Below are 22,985 nucleotides of genomic sequence, written 5' to 3'. Positions count from 1 at the left end.
ACAGAGAGAGGCACCAGGAACAGGCCGACCAACAGGAGAGCGCCAATACATACTTTCAAAACTCAAAAGACACCAGAGCGACAACAAAAGAGATACTGAAACAACAGAAAAAAACTAAAGGCCAGATGTGCAAAAGCCTCCCGAATCACAGCAAGGAGGATGAAAGGGGCACACACATACCCGACATACATTAATGCATACGTACACTCCATGGCTCTAGAAAGAGACAACGTCTGCAAGTCTGGTCGACTTTCAAAAGGCATCCAGGGCAGCCTATCAGGCAGGACTCACCATGAAAGTCATGCAAAGTGGCATTTCAGAGGGCTGTATGACATGAAGCAGGGGCGGCCCACAGGCACAGGTCTATACCACACTCACAGAGTATCCACACAAAACCTATTTACACACTAATTAATCTAAGGAGAACTCACAAACATAGGAGCTTATTTACAAGGCCCTTGCACCAGTTTTGCGTCATTTTTAACATGGGAAAAGTGACGCAAAAGTGTCGCAAGGGCCTTGTAAATCTGCCCTTTAGTGTTTATTCTAAAAACATGTCATGGGTCATCGCCCCTGGGCTTACACAGGACATCATTGACAAATGTACTGTGAAAATAAACAACAGGGTAACACAGCCCACTCAAACTTGAGCAAGGTGTGAGGCTAAGGTATTGTATTGGACCAGTTCTATTTCTCCCAGATTTGAACGACCATTATCTCATCGACCCCTCCCTCGATTCCCTTAATTACAACATTGAGGCCTTCCGGCCTCACCAGACACTCATACAACGGGATTTTTCTCCACCAATAAAAACTACCCTCCCCCTCCTTCCTCCTGTAAATACCACATAAACCGACACAACACCAATGAATGGTTGGCCTGGACTACCTGCGAGGGAGGGAGGGAGGTGATGAATAGAAGCGAGCGAAGAGCACTCAGAGTAATGCAATTACTGGTAAGTAATTGAAGCAGGAAGTCATCCTAGAGAAATCACTAGTCCGCGATGAAAGCAGTGAGGCACAAACATTAGCTGCTGCCCTACGCAAATTATACGTTTCTCTTGTCTCCAGATAAGGCCTTCAACAGCGCCTAAACATGCTGTAAAATTACCATAACTTACGGAGCCTGTCAGCTAACGAAACAAAGGCCAAGTGCAATTAACCAATACCAGCTTAAGACAAATTGATGAAAAGTTGCAGAACAAAGGACAACTTTGGGGATAATGTTAATTGTCCCAGGAAACCTCCAAGTCATGAAATGACCACACACATGTTCTAAGATGTAAAGATCGTGCTGCATGAGATGTGTTTAAAATAGTTTACTGTGCATGTTAATGTCCATTTAGACATAACTCGATTGTATAAACCACGCTGTGACGTATTGTCAGTATTCGGTTATTAAAGTCTGGGGCTGGTGGGGTGCTTCATCCAAGAATATACCAAGTGGGCACCGGTCTAACAGAAAACACACCCCTGCTGTTCTATATGTGGAAATGCCAGCAACACATTCATTGTCCTTGTCTTCTCACCCTCCCATCCTCTATAGCTCAGTCCAAGAGGGAATCAGCAACAGAGGATGTGAAGGAGAGGAAGACCTAGCCTAGTAGAGGAGGAAAAGAGAATGTGTCAGAGGAAGAGACGATGATGATATTTGTAAAGCGCACAACTACTCAAACGAGTGTCTCGGCGCTGACTTCATGGCAATCTGCACCCGCACAGTCCCAATTATTCCTGTTGAAACATCCAGGTTTAAATCTTTTCTTGAAGATTGATGTCCAGAGAAAGTTTATTCCAGGCAACTGACCCAAGATTGGAGAAAGACCTGTCACCAATAATCGGTCACTGGATTTTAGGGATCTTCACCAGCCGACTGGTGGGCGATCGGAGACTTCTATATGGAGCGCACTCTTTAACCCTTTCTCTGAGATAGCTTGCTCAAGTGGCCTGCACTGCTTTGTGAGCCAGGACAAGTGTTTTAAAGAGAATCCTTTTCTTAATTGGGGGCCAATGAAGAGCCCTCAAATGAGGAGAAATCTGAGATCTTGAGGGGAGGTTCAAGAGAGTTCAAGCTGCAGAGTTCTGGACAACCTGCAGTTTGTTAAGACGATAATCTGGAAAGCCTAAGTATAAGGCGTTTCCATACTCTAATCAGGTGAGAAAAAAGTAGAAAACAATTGACATTAAGTTTGCATTACATTTTATTTATTTGGAGTACAAAATGTGGCAGGGTGGTAGCCAAGATGAACAGTTGGGTGGACGTGCTTGGCGACTTTGACTTCCCTGCATCGCTGCCTTAGTACAACCTTAGGAATAACCACCTTCGATGACACACAGGAAAGTAAGGTAGGGCAAACAGCGCAAACGCGGATTGAATTTGCCCAATGAGAAACAGAGTAACCACCTGCAGAGGCAGGGCCCCCTTTGCTATAACTTTTCAAGTATGGCGAGTACCCAGCATTTCTGGACATGATATATATAGTATGGGCTTTTATTTAGCACTGTCTACCACGGATGAGGCGCTGAAGCGCTTTGCAGATGGGTGACACGCGGCTCTTTTAGTGCCAAGTGCTAGTGATTAGGTAATGCATAATGATTAGTTTGTCTTTGTGTTTACCATGCAATAGGCATGCAGTTTGTTCATCTTTTTATCCACATATATTGTGCATTTCCTTATATAAGAAGATTATATGTTGTCATGTATTATGCTTAAAGATGCACTTTTAATAACTTCACTATGCATACGGCACCTGCACTCCTTATGCTGTTTGTTACCTAGAAGCCATATCGTCTGCAGAAAGTTCCTATGTCTTATCAATGTGGCAAGCGCATTGTCATATAGCTAGTTCTGATTGGGATGCTATATACCCTAGTGGCAATGTCATGCACAAGAGAACATGCTTGTCATGCATGTGTGGTACAATTATAATGCTGGTGTCATGCCACACTTTAATGGAGAGCAGACTGCAGTTACTCTGGTGGCAAAAACACTCCAGCAGACATGGGCATTTATGACCGAACTGGAAGGGTCTTGGACCGGAAACACATAGGAGCATATTTACTGCCCCTATCTCCACAGGGACGCTTGCCCCAGGGAGTGGGGTTGAATCACGTTCCTGATAATATTGAGGGTGGGCGACAGGCACTCTGTAAGTTGGGGGTGGCGGGTGGTTTTGTGCCCTTTATGCAGGGAAGAAGGGTGGGAGTTGGGTATTGGGGGGAGGGAGGGTTTGTTTCAATTGTTTTGTTTTTTGTATTTGTGAAATGATAATGTTTGTTTTCTTTTTCACTGATGGGTCAAATCGTTATGTGCAGCACTTCACCTTCTCTATGGCACAGTATGTCCACATTCAGGATTCTATCGCGTCACTATGGGGAGCACAGGAAGTACTTAGGGATGTGTCCATTGGTCCACTAGCAGATTCTATGACTACATGGTCTGATTTCTTGACGCACTACATGCCCGCCTACATCCACTACTCCTCACATGGAACGTTAATCGCTTGAGAGACAAAATTAAGTGGGGCATAGTTCTCAAGTACCTGAAGCACCAGGCCCCAGAAAGTGTCCTTCTCCAAGAGACACATTTAATCGGTAACTCACGTGGGGCACTGAATAGATGGGGATATCGTTTGGTCGCTCACTCAGGGTTTACTTCGGGTTCTCGTGGGGTCGGCGTGCTCCTACGCAGGGGATGTCCATATATGATACACAGGACTTGGTTGGATAAACAGGGTAGATATGTAGCGCTCTCTGGCTCCTGGGAGGGACAGACTCTCCATGTCATATCCGTATATGTCCCCCCTGGGCTGCAGCGTCCCACGCTGCGGGATCTTGGAGCGCTCCTACTTGACTTGCCCCTGGGGTTGTTGGTGCTGGGGGGGGGGATTTAATCTGGCTGTAGATGGTTCCAGGGATCGCCTCCCACCTCATAGGAACCCCCTTGGGGGATCTCAACTGATTGAGTTCCTGTCCACTATGGGCTTAGTGGATATCTGGAGACGGCTTAACCCTACCACCATACAATTTACATTTCACTCTGGGGCCCACAATAGTCCATCGCGCATTAACCAAGTATTCACTCACGCTCAAGATATAAATGTTTGCACTGAATCTAGGAGCCTCGCGTGTGGAGTCTCTGATCATTCCCCTGTTCTCACAACGCTCACACTAGGACAACCCAAGCACCGCTCTACCCTCACTATAAATCCCTGGGCGCTCAAGGTACCCCACATTAAGGAAACACTGCTCAAAGAAGTTGACTGTTATTTTAAGGAAAATCTGGGGTCGGTCACGTCAGCCTGTGTGTTGTGGGGGGCGTTCGGTGCCGTTATGAAAGGCCGAGCCCTATCGCTGATGGTAGGACATAAGAGGGAACTCACTAGGCGCATAGCAGAACTTGAGGAGGAGATCCTGACCAAGGAAAAAGCCCTTGCATGTACACCTAGTTCAGATGCACAGCACTCGCTAGCGATGGTGTGCCTTGACTATCAGCAGCTTCTGACGGAAGTGGCCAAAACAAGATATAATGCCACCCGCCATAAGATATATGAGCATGGTTAATGGATGGGTAAACTTCTGGCCTGGTTAGAGAAAAGAGAACATGCATCCAGGTGGGTTCACTCAATATCTGGGACCGATGGAGAAAAACTCAGTGATCCCCAGCAGATTGCCGAAACGTTCGCTTCTTATTTCTCATCGGTATATACGTCTGCCAAGACGTCCCAGTCTTCCATGGCTGCGGACTTCCTGTCGACTATTAAAGTCGCCTGCCTGTCCACACAAGACAGTGACTCCCTATTGAGCGACATTACAGAGGCTGAAATTCAGAAAGCAATTCAGGATATGCGTTCAGGTAAAGCTATGGGACCAAATGGGCTCCCAATTGAATTCTTCAAGCCAATAGCCTCCAAGCTCTCGCCCCACCTACTGAAAATGTATACCGAAAGTTTTGACGTCGGAGTCCTACCGAAAGAAGTTAGGACAGCCTCCATTGTGGTCATTCACAAAGAGGACACACCATCAGATTACTGTAGAGCCTATTGCCCCATATCCCTCCTCACGGTTGAGGCGAAAATGCTAGCAAAATTATTGGCCGACAGACTTATCCTCTATATTACTGAGCTAGTACACCCGGATATATCCGGGTTCATGTCGGGGAGGAACACAGCCTTGAACTTAAGGCGATTGAATGGGATCCAGGGGCAGACGTGACACGATCAGGGAGGACGCGGCCCTGCTGTCACTGGACGCATCTCTAGCGTTTGATACCATCAAGTGGGACTTTCTTTTCACCGTACTGACAAGGATGGGATTTGGAACCAACTTTATCAATTGGATCCAACTGCTCTACACCCAACTGACTGCACATGTGACAGTTAACAACCACATTTCTAGGCAATTCCCATTGCACAGGGGCACTAGACAGGGGTGCACTCTGTCGCCCCTGCTCTTTGCCCTGGTGCTGGAGTCCTTGGCTGTTTGGGTCAGGGGAGACCCAGAGATCAAGGGTCTGAGGTGGACAGAAGACCACGAAGACCGTATTTCATTATATGCGGATGACATTCTCCTATATTTGGCCTCACCCTCGCGGTCCCTCAGCTGGGTCCTCCATATATTTCATATCTTTGGCCCCCACTCGAGTATTCTATTAATCAGACCAAGTCCCTACTTTATGTACTGTGGGGTGCACCGCTGCACAACCCTAGGGTCCATGATATATCAGTGGCATCACGGGGCTTCAAGTACCTCGGTATCTATATTACCCCAGATCCGACTTTATTCTGAGTCAAACTTGCTAGTACCCCTGACTCGTCTTCGATCTGACGCTAAGCATTGGCGGTCCCTCCCCTTACTCTCCTGAGACGGGCGGCACTTTTCAAGATGTTAGCACTGCCGCGTTTTCTATATGCACTGCAGAACACCCCTAATGCGGTTCACGACACCTATTTTGCCAGTATTGACAGCGTGATGTGAGGGCTGCTGTGGGATGGTCGGGCCTCACGTATAGCCATGAAAAAACTGACAATGGGATGGTATGATGGGGGTGTTGCATTGCCTGACATGCAGCTTTATTTTCAAGCGCCCCAATTGGTTGCAATAAACAAATGGGGACATGGGAATACGATGACCCAAATTTTCGTACAGACCGCTGTCTCTTGGGACGGGGGGGATACAATAGGGCACTTTACACAAACCCCCGCAAGCTTCACCTCACGGGACCCACTGAGCGCACAGTGGAGGTCTGGCATGGAGTCAATAGAAAATGGGGCTGGCACAATAAGCTTACAAAAGCCACACCACTCTGGGAACCAGACATACTGAGTCAACTCAGCAGGTGCCCTGGATTTGGCAGATGGGACATGATAGGCATCTCGACAGTGGGGGACATGTGGGTGAGGGGAAAACTGGCCACTTTTGCAGACCTGAAGACTAAGTACCAATTAGTGCAAACTGAGACATTCAGGTATTTACAGATTAGCCACGCAGTCACAGCTGCCTTACCCAAGGATCTCCCTCTGCCCGAGTCCTCTCCGCTGGAGGACAGGTTGATACTTGACCCTATGCCTAAAAAAGCCATATCTCTTACATATAAAAAGCTGTTGAATAATCGTCCAGACCACGTGCTGCGTCTGCAGCAGCATTGGGAGGCAAACCTGGGGGATTTAGATGAGGAGGATTGGCGTGATGCACTGGCTTCTCCCAGAGAAGTGGCTATCCCAGTGAGATTGCGCCTGGTCCAATTGAAGATCCTCCACCGTGGATACTTAGACGCAAGGATTTTGTTCCAATTGGGTAGAAGGTCTGACCCCCTGTGCCTTCGGCAATATCACCAGCGGGCACCTTCTTCCATATCCTATGGGACTGCCCAATAGTGTGACAATACTGGAGCAGGGTTGCAAAGCAGATGGAGAGAGCGGGTGGTAAGACTCTGAAGGCCTCCCCCCAGTTGTGTCTCCTGAATGTGTGGGATGCCACGGATTTAACGCAAACAGAGATAACATGGGCATCGCTGGGGTGGGTAATCGCAAAACGTAACATTGAGCAAAAAATGGGGAGTGGGGGCGGCCCGAATATGCGTGATTGGGCGGTTGACATGGATAGGGCAATGATCGTGTTCAAGCATAGGGGGTGCCCTAAGAAATGGGACCACAAATGGGGGAAGTGGAATAGATACAGAGGCAATATCTGTTTATCTCCTTCAATTGAATTACAGCATGAATGATATACACTACTGGACATACCTGGGATTGATGTTATGCCCCCACCCGGAACTGTATAAGGTGATTGCTCGATTACTAAGTGCCAACTGGTGTGCGTACCTGGTTTGCACATTTGATCACCTACGTACTGGTTGCTTAGTGGATGTACTGGACTTTACTATTCTGCTTAAACATAAGGGAGTGAACTGTGCTTATAGAACGTCATCTACATTGCATTGTGTAACTTTGTACTGTGGACCCAATTATTGCTTTATCATTGCCTTGTGTTTTTCTTTTCTTTTTATTAATAAAAATTGTTTAATAAAAAAAAAGCCAACGCTTAACGCCACCTTGTGAACATGGCACCCTTTTACACTATACTTAGTGTGAAAGGGGTGGGCAATGGGTGTTGAGGTGGGCGTCCCACCTCAACACCCATTGATATTGACGCTGCCCCATATTTACAAGGGTGGCGGTAATATGGGGCAGCACCAAAATTAAGAGTAGGGAAAACCTGTTCTTAAACAGGCGAAACGAGGAGAAATGCTTTATTTCTCCTAGTTTTTGCGGTTTCTATGTGTGCTGCATTGTGCAGCACACATAGAAACAGCAAAACGCCATGTATGATTGTTTATGTGCACAAAGGTGTCCGTTCCTGCACATAAACAATAATTTTTAAAATGACGAGTTCCAACTTCTAAGTTTGCTGCACAAGCAGCACACATAGAAGTTACAAATCGCCATTTATGATTGTTTCTGCGCAGGAAGGGACACCTTCCTGCACAGAAACAATCATATCTCAAAACGCAGGCCCCCTTGCACCGTGTTGGCGCTAGGCAGCTAAATTTAGCACCAGCGCAGGGAGAAATGCAGGGCTGCACCTTATTGTTGTAAATACGTTGCATCTCTGCATTTCTAAAGTGACAGAGATCGGCGTTGACCTTCTTGGCTTAACGCAGCGCTCTGCCACTCTAGTTGTAAACATGCCCCATAGTGGTGTAAGAGAAGCTTCAAGTCTCTGGCACCCAATCTCTAAGGTGCTGAAGCCGAAGAGATGTGTAAGGCTACAGCCAATGGGGTGGTTGGATCCTGGGCTGGTGGGGTGATCTGCTTACAGGGTTGGGGTTAGATCCATCTTCCAGCCTTTGATGGAAGAAAGTGCTGAGGGAGCCTGGGACAAGGATAATTGGGGGTTTGGGATCTCCCAGAAAAGGACCACCACCCCTCACATAGCAAACACTGCAGGAAAGTGAAGAGGAAGTGGTGACAGCACCCAAATGTAAATGCTAAAAAAAGAAGTACGGAGTGGGAGGTGAAATGACGACAACTCCGTCTAATAGGAAGAAACAGGCGTTAATGCAGGCACCCACACACAAGCTGCAGGTCCACATAAAGCAACAAGTGACAAACAGAGAGATTAGAATGTTGTATAAAAGCATACCGCACAAGAAGCAGAATAGGGAACAGATGTAAGCATAAGGTTCCATGCCAGTCTGCCACCTTCCACAGCAGGCTTTTGTGTACATCATAATGAAGTCATTAGGGACATGAACTTTCCTTGGAAAGGAAGAATGAATTCTTGAAATGTAATGAGCAGATTGGAGGGAGCTCAGCGGCACAACATCTTTAGCACACAACCCTGTGGATATTAACTCTCTGAGGTGAGCAGAGCCACACAGAGACGATCAGGTGGCATGCCTACATGCAAATCTGAGTACGCCATGGAAGACCGTAGGCAACATCATGAAAAGAGAGCAGATAGAGAAGAAAGGCAAACTTGCAGTATGGCCCTAGGTGACAGTGCAATTCCTTAGGCTTACATATCCTGATTCTTAGTTTCTACAATAGGAAATAAGATGAGGAAACTGGCACCACCAATTCCCGATTATCTAAACTCTGGTACTTAGAAATGCACCCCCCACACATCATCATGAGGATGCAAATACCGTGATGGTCGACAGCCCAGCAACAATGGCCTGGACAGACCACACCCTCATAAGTTTCAGTATACCTATCTAAACACCACCGCAGACCACTACCACTGGACCTGCCCTCCACAGCTAGAAAAGCATCACAGAAGAGAAGTGGGCTTTGGCCCTCTGTCCGTCATCCGTGCACACACACGACAGCAACATACTCTCTTATGCTGTTGACATTCAGCTCCTACTCTCCCTCTCAGACAAGACTCCCAAAACAAGAAAAAAGTTTACTGCCGGTATGACCGAAGTTACTAACTGGATGAAAGCCAACTGTCTCAAGCTCACCACCAACAAGACTGTAGTAGTGATCTTCAGAAAGAACACACAACCATGGGACTCCAATTAGTGGCTGGTTGAACTCGGATCCACACCCAGCACCCATGCCAGGAAGCTCGGAACCATCATTGACAGCAAACTGGACATGACTGCACAAGTCAATGCTGTCACTGAATCCTGCTTCCACACCCTGAAGATGTTGAGGAGCATCTTCAAATAGCTCCCAAGCAAGATAGAAAAACCGTCACTCATGTCCTTGTCACCAGACAATTGGACGATGGGTACACCCTCTACCATGGGATCACCAAGCAACTTACCATGAGACTGCCTACCAACCAGAACTCAGCAGCCAGACTCGCCTTCAACCTCCCAGACAGAACTCACATAACGTCGCACCTCAGGGAGCTCATCTGGCTCCCCATACATAAACATGCTCATTTCAAACGCCTCTCACACACACACACACACATTCAAGGGAATGCACAACTTAGGCCCCACCTACCTGAACAGTTGCATCTCCTTCCCAGGCACCTTTGCTCAGCAGGAGTCCTACTCGCACAAATCCCATGCATACACAGAGACAGATCAGGAGGATGGGCATTCTCTTACATCGCTGCTAAAGTGTGGAACGACTTCCCACTGCACATCAGAGCCTCCAACTCTTTTCTTGAACTCCACAAGAAGCTGAAGACCTGGCTTTTTAGTTAAGCCACCTAGCAAATATGAAGAAGGGTGTAGTTTCCCAACTTCACTCGATTCACTGTGTGAATTTTGGTTGCGCACCCTTAGAGGAAACTGGCTTACCTTTAAAGCTGGGGTTGCCGCAGGCAGGAAATGGACACAACATGACTTCCTATTTCAGGATTTTCCATAGGCGGTACACTGTCCATAGGTTAGGATAAGGTCATTATGATGATTTCCTGCCTGCATCTCCCACAGGTTTCAAGGGCAGGCCTGTGAGAGCTACAAGGAGCCATGCGGTGCTGGGACAGTGGTAGAAGTGGGGCTTTGCTGGTGGGTGGATGGTGGCCATGGCACTTTGAGCATGATGGTGTGGGGAATACCAGAACTGCTTGCCTTGATGGGTGGGGGAATGCTGCAGCTGGACCTTGCTTTGAGGGCACAAACAAAGGGGAGGATCACAGCAGTGGGAACATACCCTGGGGAAAGGTGTAGGGCTAAAATATGTTGCCAGCAGCGGGACCTTGTGAGGTGACGGAGGAGGATGATAGCAGTATAAGCATAGGCTGGGCTAGCACACACACCAGCATAGCTAGGGCTAGCACAGACACCAGCATAGGCAGGGCTAGCACAGACATAAGCATAGGCAGGGCTAGCACACACACCAGCATAGGCAGGGCTAGCACACACATCAGCATAGGCAGAGCTAGCACAGTCACCTGCATAGGAAAGGCTAGCACACACATCAGCCTAGGCAGGGCTAGCACAGACAATAGCATAGGAAGGGCTAGCACACACACGAACATAGGCAGGGCTAGCACAGTCACCAACATAGGCAAGGCTAGTACACACATCAGCATAGACCGTGCTAGTACAGACACCAGCATAAGCAGGGCTAGCACACATATCAGCATAGGCAGGGCTAGCACACACATCAGCATAGGCAGGGCTAGGCACACACATCAGCAACGGCAGGGCTAGCATAGGCAGGGCTAGGCACACACACCAGCTCAGTGCCAGGAAACTCTTGCGGGTGATAGTACGCCTACAAATACACATAACATAAAAGAGACTCAATGGAGGAAAGATAAAAGGAAGAACAAGCCACAAGACTGTCCAACAAAACGATGTCACCCTGACCTCCAAAGGATCACCTGTTACAAATATTTTTCTTACGATGATGATGGCAGAAATTCAGAAACTGCAAGAAACTTGGCCTAGAGTCCAGAAAATGTGACTGAGGTGGGAGGCTGGACCAACACTCTAGAAACTGCGCTGACAGATGTCACATCGGCATTCCCGAACATGGAAAAACTCCTGGCAGCAGCGGATGCATAAATGCATTCTTACAGAATCTCTTCCAGGGAGATCTCATACAGAAATGTAAAGAAGATACAGGAGGCTCAAGTATTGATCTCTTCATTAAGGCACTCTACGGGGCATATTCACAAGGGTATGGAGAAGCGTGGCATTAATCATCATTGTTAACTCCATGCTCCGCCATATCGATAATGCAGGGATGCGCCATATTCACCAAAATGCTGCGTACCCTTGCGTTTCCCCCTAACGGGGGCGCTAAATCTAGCTGCCTAGGGCCAACACAGGCGAATTCTTGTTTATGTGCAGGGAGGTGTCCCTTCCTGCACATAAACAAACCAGAATGGCTATTTGTAACGCCTATCTGTGCTGCATTGGCCACCTTCCTGCACATGAACAATCGTTCATGGCAATTTGCTGTTTCTGTGTGTGCTGCACAATGCAGCACACATAGAAACAGCAAAAATGAGTAGAAAGTAAGCATTTCTCCTCGTTTGGCCATGTTAAGACCAGGTATTCCCTGATCTTAATTTTGGCATGACCTCCTAATTATGCCACTCTTGTAAATAGGGGGTAGTGTCAAAGTCAATGGGTGTTGCAGCAGAACGGCCACTGCAACACCCACTGAACACCCCTTTCACACCAAGTGTAGCATGAAAGGGCCCTTATTTACTTTAAGTGGCTTGACTCAACCTTGTAAATAAGGCGAAGGATTTATTACCACAGAAACGTCATTAAAAGTGATGTTCCTGTGGCGATACAGGCTTGTAAATGTGGCCCTACATTTGTATTCAAAATGACCTTGAGTTGGCAATATTATCATACATAGAGAGCATAGTGTGGGCAGAAGACAAAGTAACAACAACAAAATGTTAAAGTCCTCTCATATAACATGAACAAAGCATTTTTAGCCATGGCCAAAGAGATTAGCTGGAGAGTGTTGGTTTACAGACTCCGAATCACAACTTTGCGAAAATCTCACCTATATAGATGACAGTGGCTTCAGCCTATCAAAATTAAACTCGAACAAAGGTCACTGTGATGCAACTGAAGATGCTTGGTCTCTCCTTTTAGTGAGAAGGTGATTCTAAGTTGATTGCTTCACCAGGTCTGGGTCTCCTTTCTGATACAACTCAAAGCACAGAAGTGGCTAGGTTGGTGGCTAGGTTGGTTCCCTTAGGGCAGGCCCTGAAAGATGCTTGTTACAAGAGACACAGGATGGACAGGAGTTTGTAGATGCGGTTAATGGAATTAGAGGAACGTAATGGATCTGGAGAGCAAGTATTATGAGGAGTACATAATGCAGTATGCTGGCTTAAACCTTTACTGAGTTTCAGAAGATAGACATTTTTCAAGAAGATGATCTTAGCGCAGTCCTTTTCTTTTTATGGAAGGCAAATTTGCTAACACCTGCAGCATTTAAACCTTAATTACACGGTGAAAGATTATGCGGTGTGGTTTGGGTGGCAAATACTTTAACTGAGTGGAGCTCAGCGGTGGATTATGTGAGTCCACAAGCTACGGGAGGACAGCGTTAAATGCCATAATGAAAGACGGGGGGGTAGGGCTTCGTATTTGGCTCTAGTTTGGTTAGTGGGAAAAAGAGGACTTGCAGCCAGAAGGAGAGTTGGGATATTGACGAAGAGAGAGGGTAGGAAAGAGTTGTTGGAGCTTCCAGGGTGTCTCTGTTGGGTTAGTGTGGGGGTGGGTCCATCACCCTCTTTGAAAAAGCACAGGATATTTAATTTGTGTCTTTGAACAATATCCTGATGGTTATAATACTCACTCTCAACATACAGGAAATAGGTTCACTGAGTACAAGAATAATAGCACTTAAAATTGTATAAAATGGTATCCTCCCTTGACGATGATAGAATATTTCTTCAAGAAACCAACTTGGTCTTTTTAATAAGCTCCATGAATCGCTCTGCAAAGTGTCACAAGGCGGATGGTAAGAGAAGGCATACAGCATTTTGATTTCCAGGAGAAGCCCTGGAAGGATGATGGTCAGAATTCAGTAGTTAGTGGTCACAGTATAGAACCGACTAGCCAGAAGGAAGCAGGAGGTCCATCATACTTGAATAACATATTAGAATTCCAACACTGTGGTCCCCTTGGATGACTAACGTCTCACTATGTAACATGTTTCTTATGACATCGATGCCTGCTAGTGCTGCAACTTGGGTTAAGACGGGCTCCACGCGGAAGGGTGAAGGTATAGAGAACGTTGGTGAGGCTTGTCGTTGGGCTAGAGGACAATTATTAATTGATACAACTAATTAGCATTGTGAAGAATTTTAATAAAAATCCACAATATTGGAAAAAGAAGAAGCATCTCCCTTTGGGAGTTAAGACTATACTATGGATACAAACAATAGATCTATACGAGATACTCCTGCCAAACACGAGTCGGACATAGAAGTCACGGAGCAGTTACATGACCATATAAAGGAACGAGGCTGAAGAACTAGTTCTGTGATAAGCTTATGGAACTCCGAGGCAAGGGGTTTTTTACTAAGGCACATAAGCCGTGATGCAAGACCTTGATGGCATCTTAGACACACAGTCCTCCATTAAATCAACAGGAAACAACACTGACCACAACAAAACTCCCTTAAAAATACACAGAACAGCCACAAAGATACCCGACTGCTATTATTTTTGTCAGTGAGAAAGCCCTGAACTTTCCAGAAAGGCCCCAGCACACTAGGAATGCCGTGAAGCTATATACATGGTAGAATTGTGCTGTACAAATGTCCGTAATATCAGCCCTCTGGTGTGTTTAGAGATTCTGTAGACTAGCACTGGGAAAAGTGTTTACTTTTCCCACCAAATAGGAAGAAGGGTGTAGTTTCCTAACTTCACTCGATTCACGGGGTCCGTTGGGTTGCGCATCCATAGAGGAAACCAGCTTACCTTTAAAGCCGGGGGCGCTGCAGGCAGGAAAAGGACACAACATTACTTCCTACTTCATAGTGCGCTCACTGGTGCAATGGAGATGGGGGTCAACCACCCTTACAAACTGTGTGGTCCCCTCGCGCCCCCACAAAGGCAACAGACTCAACTTCTTTTGTTAGGACATGGCAAATTTACTCCACATGAAAGAAGGTGGTATAAACCACTGTAAACAAATTACATTACACAATAGAAAATATTGCTAAGTACACAGCAAACCTGAACACAGCATTGTACATATCCTATTTACATCCCCATTTGGGGGCAACATAGTAGAGAAAGACCAGGTGATAAACTTTCCCATCACACATTCCATACATCTCCAGAGACCGCATAGCGCATTGGTCCCTGCCCATACAGCATAGCACATTGGACTCTTGGTCATGCCCCACATAATCTCCGGGGTACCTGAGGTAGGGCTAGAAGGGTAGGGCCCCCAGCAGGTTAGCCCTCCTTCCAACCAGCCTTACCCCTGAAAGGCTTCTCACAAACGAGGCGGCTAACTGGGCAACTTAGTGCCCTCAAGCATTAGTGTCATTACACGACTACGATGGGCACCCATGTAGATATGTTGTGGTGGGTGGCAAACATTCAATCCAGCTCCCGTAGCACATCAGGGGACAAAGAAGGGGGTCACTGGGGGGGTCGCCCACTTTTAAAGGGTTCTACTCTGCCCCCTCCCCTCTGTCACATAATTCATGATCACTTCCGGTCATGACCCACTTCTTTGGTCCCCCACCCCTCCACGGTGGAGCGACTAATGACGCCCACCTGCAAATGGCTGATGGGCTCTTGGCCAGGATGCTCCACAGAGGGTACACTGTCCCTAGGGTATGATATGGTCATTATGATGGTTTCCTGCCTGCATCTCCAACAGGATTCAAGGGAAGGCATGTGAGAGCTGCAAGGCGTCATGCGGTGTTGGGACAGAGGTGGAAGGGGCTTTTCTGGTGGGCGGATAGTGGCCATGGCACTTTGAGCATCGTGGTGGAGAGAATACCAGAACTGCTTGCCTTGATGGGTGAGAAAATGCTGCAGCTGGACCTTGCTTGGGGGGCACAAACAAAAGAGAGGATGGCAGCAGTGTCTGCACTGTGTTTTCCTTGGGGTGGCATTCGCATAAGGGGACATGTGGTGGTGGCCCGGTGGTGGTAGCTCCCCAGTGCCCTAAGAGGTTGCACGAGGCAGCAAGAACATTAGCTGCTGCTACCAGGATTGCTTAAATTGACCATATTTCATTTTTTCCAGTTTGCAAACTTCGCACCTCTATAAGTACGTAGAGTTAAAACAAACTGGCAAAGTTACAAAGCCGGAGACTTTGCACTTTATACATCTCAGTCTCGTGTACCATAGTCAGTTTTCCAACAGAGCTTCAGTGTATACACTTGGGATCCAGAGGGATCATCAGAAGGATTGTGGAATCACTTTGAGGAAGACACATAACATATGGGTAGAAGTGCACACTTGATACAACATCAACACAGTTATAGGAGCCAAAATCGAATGTTAAGCAAAAAACACATTCAGGGGCAAAATCACTTTTAGGTGTGAAGTCACCATTTGAGCAACATTAGCAGGCGTTCGGAAACACCCTTAGGTGCAAAAATGCGTTTCGGCTCAGAAACACAACTATATGCAAAAACACAGTTAGGTACAAAATCACCCTTGGAGCAACATCAACAGGAATGTGGAAACAGGTTTAGGCACAAAAACAGATTTAGGGCCAAGAATCAAATGTAGGTGCAAAATTATCTTAATGCCAAGTCAGCAGTATGTGGTATTGCTTTAAAGAACGAAATCATTGTGCATCAGTGACATCACATTAGATTGACAACACACTGATTCCCATGCGCCACAAATCACTTTTTGCAGCCAAATCAGCTAGGTTCATGCTCATCCTTGGAGCACAGTAAGCGGAAGTGTGGTTACTCATTTAGGGACAAAAACATATTAGATGCAAAACCACTTTTAGTTGCAAAGTGACAATTGGCGCAGCATCAACATGAAAGTGGAAAGACTTCTAGGAGCACAGCTCTGCCCCCACTGCAGCGTGCGGATGCTTTCCTTCAGCATTCATGCACTGGCATGGGAGGCACTCTTGCGGCAGCGGAATAACATTCCCACCATCCAAAAACGAGTGCTAAGACTGAAACGCTCCTGAGGCCTGATCCAAAATGGCATTGCCACTGTCTTGAAACAATGGTCCAAGGGGGCTGGCCCACTCACATAAATGGTTGAATGGTTTAAGGGGCCTGAGCCAAAGCCACTCTCCGTATATATATGTTGTGCTGCCGACAGGATCTCTGGCATACGCCTAAATCTGGCTGTAGCCAGGTCTAATAATAGCAGGATTAAACATTGGGTGCAGCAGAGAGGAAGGAGCACCGCCTCCCAGACATGTGGTAATTCTGGCTCAGGAGCCCTCTGGTCCTGCAGAATGCTGCACACAGCCATGAAGTGGCAGACCAGCGCGGTAAAGGACTGGGTGGCAAGACTCTAGTGGGTAAGTCAGCACGTGTGCTGCTTTCGCCCTCTCTCTCCCTATGCTGCATGTGTGAACTTCTATCAAAGGAGGGCCTCATTGTAACCCCTAATGTCAGGGCGGCTTCTCCGTTGGAGCGGGGGAGCGGGACTCCACTTACATGCCCTGAGATGAAAAATAAAAAGGTCATTTATTACCATTATATTTTTCATCCCCGTCCCAAACAGAGCATCAGGATGGGGGCGGGGCTGCTTCTGAGTGACCGCAGCAGGAAATAGGGTGGGCAGTGTATGCATTGTTTAAAGAGCGCATGTCTTTCTGGCCGACCATCTTGTGACGGCGAAGCCACACATGCGCACTTTAAACATCTCTAACCCAGCTGTCTGAGGACAGCTGTGTTAGAGCACGTGCATGTAAGGCACTGTGGAGAGCTGAGTGAGACTGCTCCCTCCAATCAGGATACTGCTCTCATGCTAGTGAGAGCAGCGCCCTGATTGGCCAAGGGAGTTTCTTGGTGGCCGGGCTGCAATAGCGACAAAGATGTACGGAGCGAGGAGGTCGTCTCGAGTAAGGTAAGTGTTTTTTTTTATATTTTTATTTTATATGCGTGCGTGCCCCACTCCATGTAGATGCCAGCCACCACTGCCTAAAGTATATGAGGCGCTACATCATCATGTGCAGACACCTGGTCTTTGTAATATCTCTCCAGTGGTAAAACGGGCACAAAATATGAAGGCAGTTTGGCAACAGGTAAGCATGATTTAGAATGCCTATGCTGTATTTTGAAAGCCACATGTTCCTCCTCAGAATATCCTCTTCTCCACTTGCGCTCTGCCTGCTCCTTCCCAGGCTCACTTTCCTGATCTCAGAGGGTAACCATAAGTTGGGAGATGATCCTGAAGTAGATGCCATTGGACTCTGGAAAATGATCCCATGTAAATGGTAACATTGTTTAGCATCATCAGACCCAGTGCTAAGGATGTTCAGATGGGTCGAGTCAGCCAATGTTCTCTAGCCGTCTGGTTTCCCTGTGTGCGGGCTCTCTGCCCTGGTGTCTGTAAATAATGATGTATCTGTTGCTGCTCAAATGCTGGCGGTGGTGAAATCAGCTCAATTCATTTTTTGTCGATGTGTGAATCATGGATTTTTTCACTAAGAGTTGGCGGGTGCTTGGTTGATTCTGCACTATTTTCGGCTGGTTCTGCAGGCTTTTACTATGGTAAATAAGTTGATGTAAGTCTCTATTTTGATTTGCGCCATACGTAAACTTTGATATATAGAGAGAACTGGGCCCTGATTTACTAACATTTTGCGTTGTGGTTGCACCACTGTTTTGTGGAACTCAGGCTTCATTGGAAAGTTGCGGAATTATATGTCTTCATTTGTTTAGGGGTGGGTGCTTGTTTGTCTTTGGGACGTTGTACCATATTTATAATAGATTGACTTGCATACCTCATGTGTCCTCTCGCCACGGGATGAGAGTTTCAGGTGATGTAACGAGAGTCATTAATGCAAATTGATGTTGATTCAACTAGGTATTTATATTCCTAGGTAGGTGATTAACCCTGTGGTTGACAGTGCTTGTTTGGGTAGGAGAAGGTGACTGGAAGGAAAGTGACTAACCTTGCTGCATAAGCTGGCCCAAGAGGAGAGAGTTGATTAACCCTCTAGTTTCCAGAGACGGTCTGAGTGAGAGAAGGTGATTAACCATTCAGCTGCCAGAGTAGGACTGTGACTCACCTGGTCTCCCGGTTGTAATAGTAATAGATGGTCCTATGACGGCCAAATATGGCGGACAGTTTCGCGGGCCCCATGACCAGCCTGTTAGGTAGGACCTCGCTCAGGATGTGAGTCTGGGTTGGGGATTTTCCAGGGCGTGCCTGTCTGCACCTCAGAGAGAGAACAGAGAGAGACATATACCTGCAAGCCCTGCTCTGTCATACTATGCCGGTTGTTCAGTATCACGCTCAGCTGTGTGATGGCCCCAGCATGCACTCTCCTGACACTGTCATGTATCTTTTAGAGCCAGGTGCAGATGTTCACTTTCAACCCAAGATAACAAAAGTGAATGATCTTAGTGGTTTGGCTGCGGGGCACCGAGCAGTGTCTGCAGCACGGTGCTAAGAATCGCTCAGACCAAAGTTGGGGAGAAACAAACACCAGACAATGAAAGGATATCGTGAATAAGTCTGGAGTATGCCCCGCTGAGGTTACTTATTTCTTTGATTAGTTGATTTATTTTGGGTAGTTGTTGGCTCATGTTTTCATTGATCTTCCTTGCATGCTAAACACTGTGATCAGATCGTGGTTTTGCACTTTACAGATAATGAAACAAACTAGCCAAATGTACAGACACTAAGGGGAATATGTACAAGGAAGTGGCGGAGAGAGACGTTAGCCTTCCTGGCCTAATGCCTTTGTCCGCAACTTCAAAAACGCAAGGCTGCACCATCTTTACAAGGATATGGTGCAGCCCTGCGTTTCCCCTTGCGATGGCGCTAAGTTTAGCAACTTAGCACCAACGCAGGCACCCATGCACCATAGTGCAAGGGTGTCAGCGTGCAGGGGAGAATAGTTTATGTGTAGGAAGGTGCCCCTTCCTGCACATAAACAATCCTAAAATGCCATTCTGTCACTGTCATGTGTGCTGCTTCATGCAGCACACATGAAAGTCACAAAACTGAATTTTTTTAAAGGATTGTTTATGTGCAGGAAGGATCACCTTCCTCTACATAAACAATCCATTGCATTTTGCTTTTCCCATGTGTGCTGACAGCACACATGGAAAAAGCAAAAACGAGGAGAAATAATGCATTTCTCCTCGTTTTGCCAACATAAGACCAGGGTTTTCCTGGTCTTAATTTTGGCACTGCCTCCTATGTAAGCCACCCTTGTACATGGGGGGCAGCGTCAAACACAATGGGTATTGCGGTGGAACGCCCACCGCAACACCCACTCCACTCCCCTTTCACGCTAACCATCGCGTGAAAGGGTCCTTATTTACAAGGCAGCGTTAAACCACCTTAAGTGGCTTAACGCTGCCTTGTAAATATGGCGCAGCCCCTATCGCCACCACAACGTCGATAAAAGAGACGTTGTGGTGGAGATAGGTGCTTGTACATATGCCCCTTAGTTTAGATGAGAGGCCAATGATGTGAGTGAATTACCTCTGAACCTACAAACCCCTTCTGAAATCACGCACAAACAATGACTTGGATCTGGTTCCGGGCTTAGGGCCGCTGCAGAACTTAGGACTCTAAAACGACAAAACTAGAGAGCCAAATATAGAATCGGAGATAGAGAATCCACCAGATATCAGTCTAAAAACCATTAAGAGCTAGAGTAAACCAGGAGTCTGAAACTCCAAATAAAATGCACCCAAAAATGGCTAATTACTTTCTGCTTAAAATTAAAAACTTTGGCATTGAAATATCTATTCTTTTTTTAATTTTAAATTTGTAAGATTTTCATATAAAACATTACAGCAGGTCATCAGCCACTGTCATACAGTTTTGTAATGTAACTCATACAGAGAACTGACACATTTAACCCAGTGCTTTAAGTGGGAAAAAAAACTGGGGGTGCTCTAAAAGGGGCGTGGTTAATGTCTTGAAGGGGCGTGGCCTATCCGAGTAGGGGCGTGGTCTAAATCAAAATAACTAGCACTGTGTGCTTAAGAAAATCATGAAGTCGCATCCAGCAAAGGATAATAAAATAGGCAAAAAGGTATATTTATAACCCATAAAAATACCAAACACTTTAAAAAACATGTAAAGATGTAAACATGTTCGTTTCTCCCCTCGCAGATATCTTCTTCTACCCCAGCACCCCACCAACAAGCCCGCTCTGTGCACGTCCCTTTGTATTCTCCTCGCCCCTGAGCCGTGTTGTCTCCGGCTATGCAACTGATGCAGACGCGAGGAGTTGGCCACGAAGAGGGGCCGAGGAGAGAATGGGCAAATAGGCCCAGATTTGCGGTTGCTTGAATATTTCTGTACCTCTACGTAAGAGTCCAGTGGCGTAGTGCCCCCCCCCCTCCCAAGCCCTCATAAGATGTATATTTATTTTAGTGCTTTAGATGGCGCGGTCCTCGCCGCAAGTGCAACTGAATACTCTCCACCCACCCCTCGCCCTGTCTGTCCCACCCATGAGGCCGAAGTACCAAGTCAAGCTGCGGTTTAGGTTTGAGGTGCACAGACACCGCTCTCTATATGTGAATAGCGGGGTGTTCCTGCTACTGTCCAGCATGATTGAGGTTCATTGGCAGAGCTGGAGAAGGGGGCTGCTAAACTATACATTTCCTGGAACCAGTAATAACAGTGTGCAGTACAAGGGCACAGTTTTAAAATAAAAGTGGAAGGATACTTGCCTTGCCCCAGGGGCTGGTAACCCACGCTACACAGCTGGACTAAGCCACACAACTTCTCATGCTCCTGGTCCTGGATTTGTCCCACGGCCGCGCTGGCACCACCACGACGTTGCTCTCCCGCACGAAAAACAGAAGAGAAGGGAAATCCCGAAAGAAAATGGCTCTCTTAAAGGATTTCCCTTCCTCCAACAAAGCTCACCTGGCATGACGTCATGCCGTCGTGCCGTGGACGTCAGGCCGTGACCACTGAGCAAGTTAGTTCAGCAAAGTGGAAGATGGCGAAGGGAGACGGGCTCAGGTTACCAGTCTGAGCACCGGCAGTTTTTTTTGGGGCCCTCAAAACGGGTCCGAAAAAAAAAAAAAAGAACGGACTACCTTTAGTAGCCACGAAAATAGAGCCCGATAGAGACCCGTTTCGAGGGCCCCCAAAACTGCCGGTGCTCAGACCCAGACAGACCCGGCCCACTTAAAGCCCTGATTTAACCCATGAATGGACTACTACACAGTTACCGGTGAAGCCAGAAATCAACAGATGATCAAGCATAACTAAGTCCCGCAATCACGTCCAGTTCAAAGCACAATCACTCTGTTCTCCATCATCCGGGGTGTTTGTGGCCAATAATTATGGACGTAGAAGAGACCATATATCTCTGGGGCGCGAGGTGCAGGGTAGCATGGAGGAGTACGCATGCATATTAGCATTACAATACATAGGTTTCTAATCCAGCCTTTGCTAGTGAGTATGGGTCCCTGCCCATCCCATCGCTTCTCTTCGCTCGGCTAGTAATAATGCCAGGGCAGCATATTTTTGGGTTTGCTTCGGAAGGTCCTTCGGAAAGCCCAAAAGGGCCTGGAGTGGTGAATAGGACAATTGAAGATCTAACATTATGTAGAGAATCTTTGGAGTGAAAATACCTGGAAAACAACTCTCTTGGTATAAAGTTGTGTCTTGCACAGGTAGACTCTGCCCTGCCTGTCCTGTCTGTCCGTATGAAACTGTGCTTTAATGAATCTCCTGCCTGGCTGTAAACCAGGGGCTTCGACTTGCAAGCCATTGTGTAACAACAGTCAAAAGGAGTCAGCTATAACTATTCAAGCTGCTTGAATGGAGCATCAATGGTCTATTTTATTTATCTTTCAAAACAAGGAAGTCGCTTTTTTGAAGGTCCCAGAACGCGGAAGTAGCCTCAGCTGTTGCTGGGTGATATTCAGGCCGAAACTAAACAAGAAACTGCTGAGAAAATTCTTTCTACTTTTCACTGCTGCCTTTGGCTCACTTTTCTGTCATTGAATGACAAATATTATTGCCTCAAAGTATCTGGTATCATGCTCCACACTTTGTAGAATACTTCCTTATGCTGCACAGAAGAATCCACCCCAGTTCCCGTGTCTGGGATCTCCACACCTGTATCTCTACGTAGACCACTGCACCACTTTTTAAACCCTGTGCAACCTTCTGCTGTCCTTTACCACGTGGCCCTCAATCATATCAAACCCCAATAAATACAATCTATGTTGGACTTTAGGGTAATTCTCGTAGGCTTTCCCCTCTAGAGGTGTCTGTAGACCTGTAGGACTCCTAGCGCTGTTGGATGTCAGGTTGCCTGCTGGAACAGGGAACAGCGGACTTTAAAAGGGTTTGAGAACCTCAGAAGGCCCTTTACAAATTATCGGGCAGTGGTGTCTGGTGACCTTTGAAAGGAGTGGGACAATTTCCACCTAGCAGG

General features: G+C 46.9%; 1 protein-coding gene across 2 annotated transcripts in view; it reads left to right on the top strand.

Annotated features, from left to right (window-relative positions):
* LOC146859062 (claudin-4-like) overlaps positions 1 to 22,985 on the top strand; it is a 301,468-nt gene that overhangs the window by 197,733 nt on the left and 80,750 nt on the right. The window contains exon 1 of one of the 2 annotated variants that reach the window (XM_085649712.1): positions 16,828 to 16,910. The exons of the other annotated variant lie outside the window; for it this stretch is intronic. The gene's annotated coding sequence lies outside the window, so the exon portion shown is untranslated. Of the gene's footprint in view, positions 1 to 16,827; positions 16,911 to 22,985 lie in introns of those variants that run through there. 2 annotated transcript variants of the gene reach the window in all.

The sequence above is a fragment of the Triturus cristatus genome, chromosome 3_2, assembly GCF_964204655.1.
Source record: "Triturus cristatus chromosome 3_2, aTriCri1.1, whole genome shotgun sequence".
NCBI classification, from domain to species: Eukaryota; Metazoa; Chordata; class Amphibia; order Caudata; family Salamandridae; genus Triturus; species Triturus cristatus.
The sequence above is the reverse complement of the archived record's forward strand: the minus strand, read 5'-3'. Positions and strand labels throughout refer to the sequence as shown.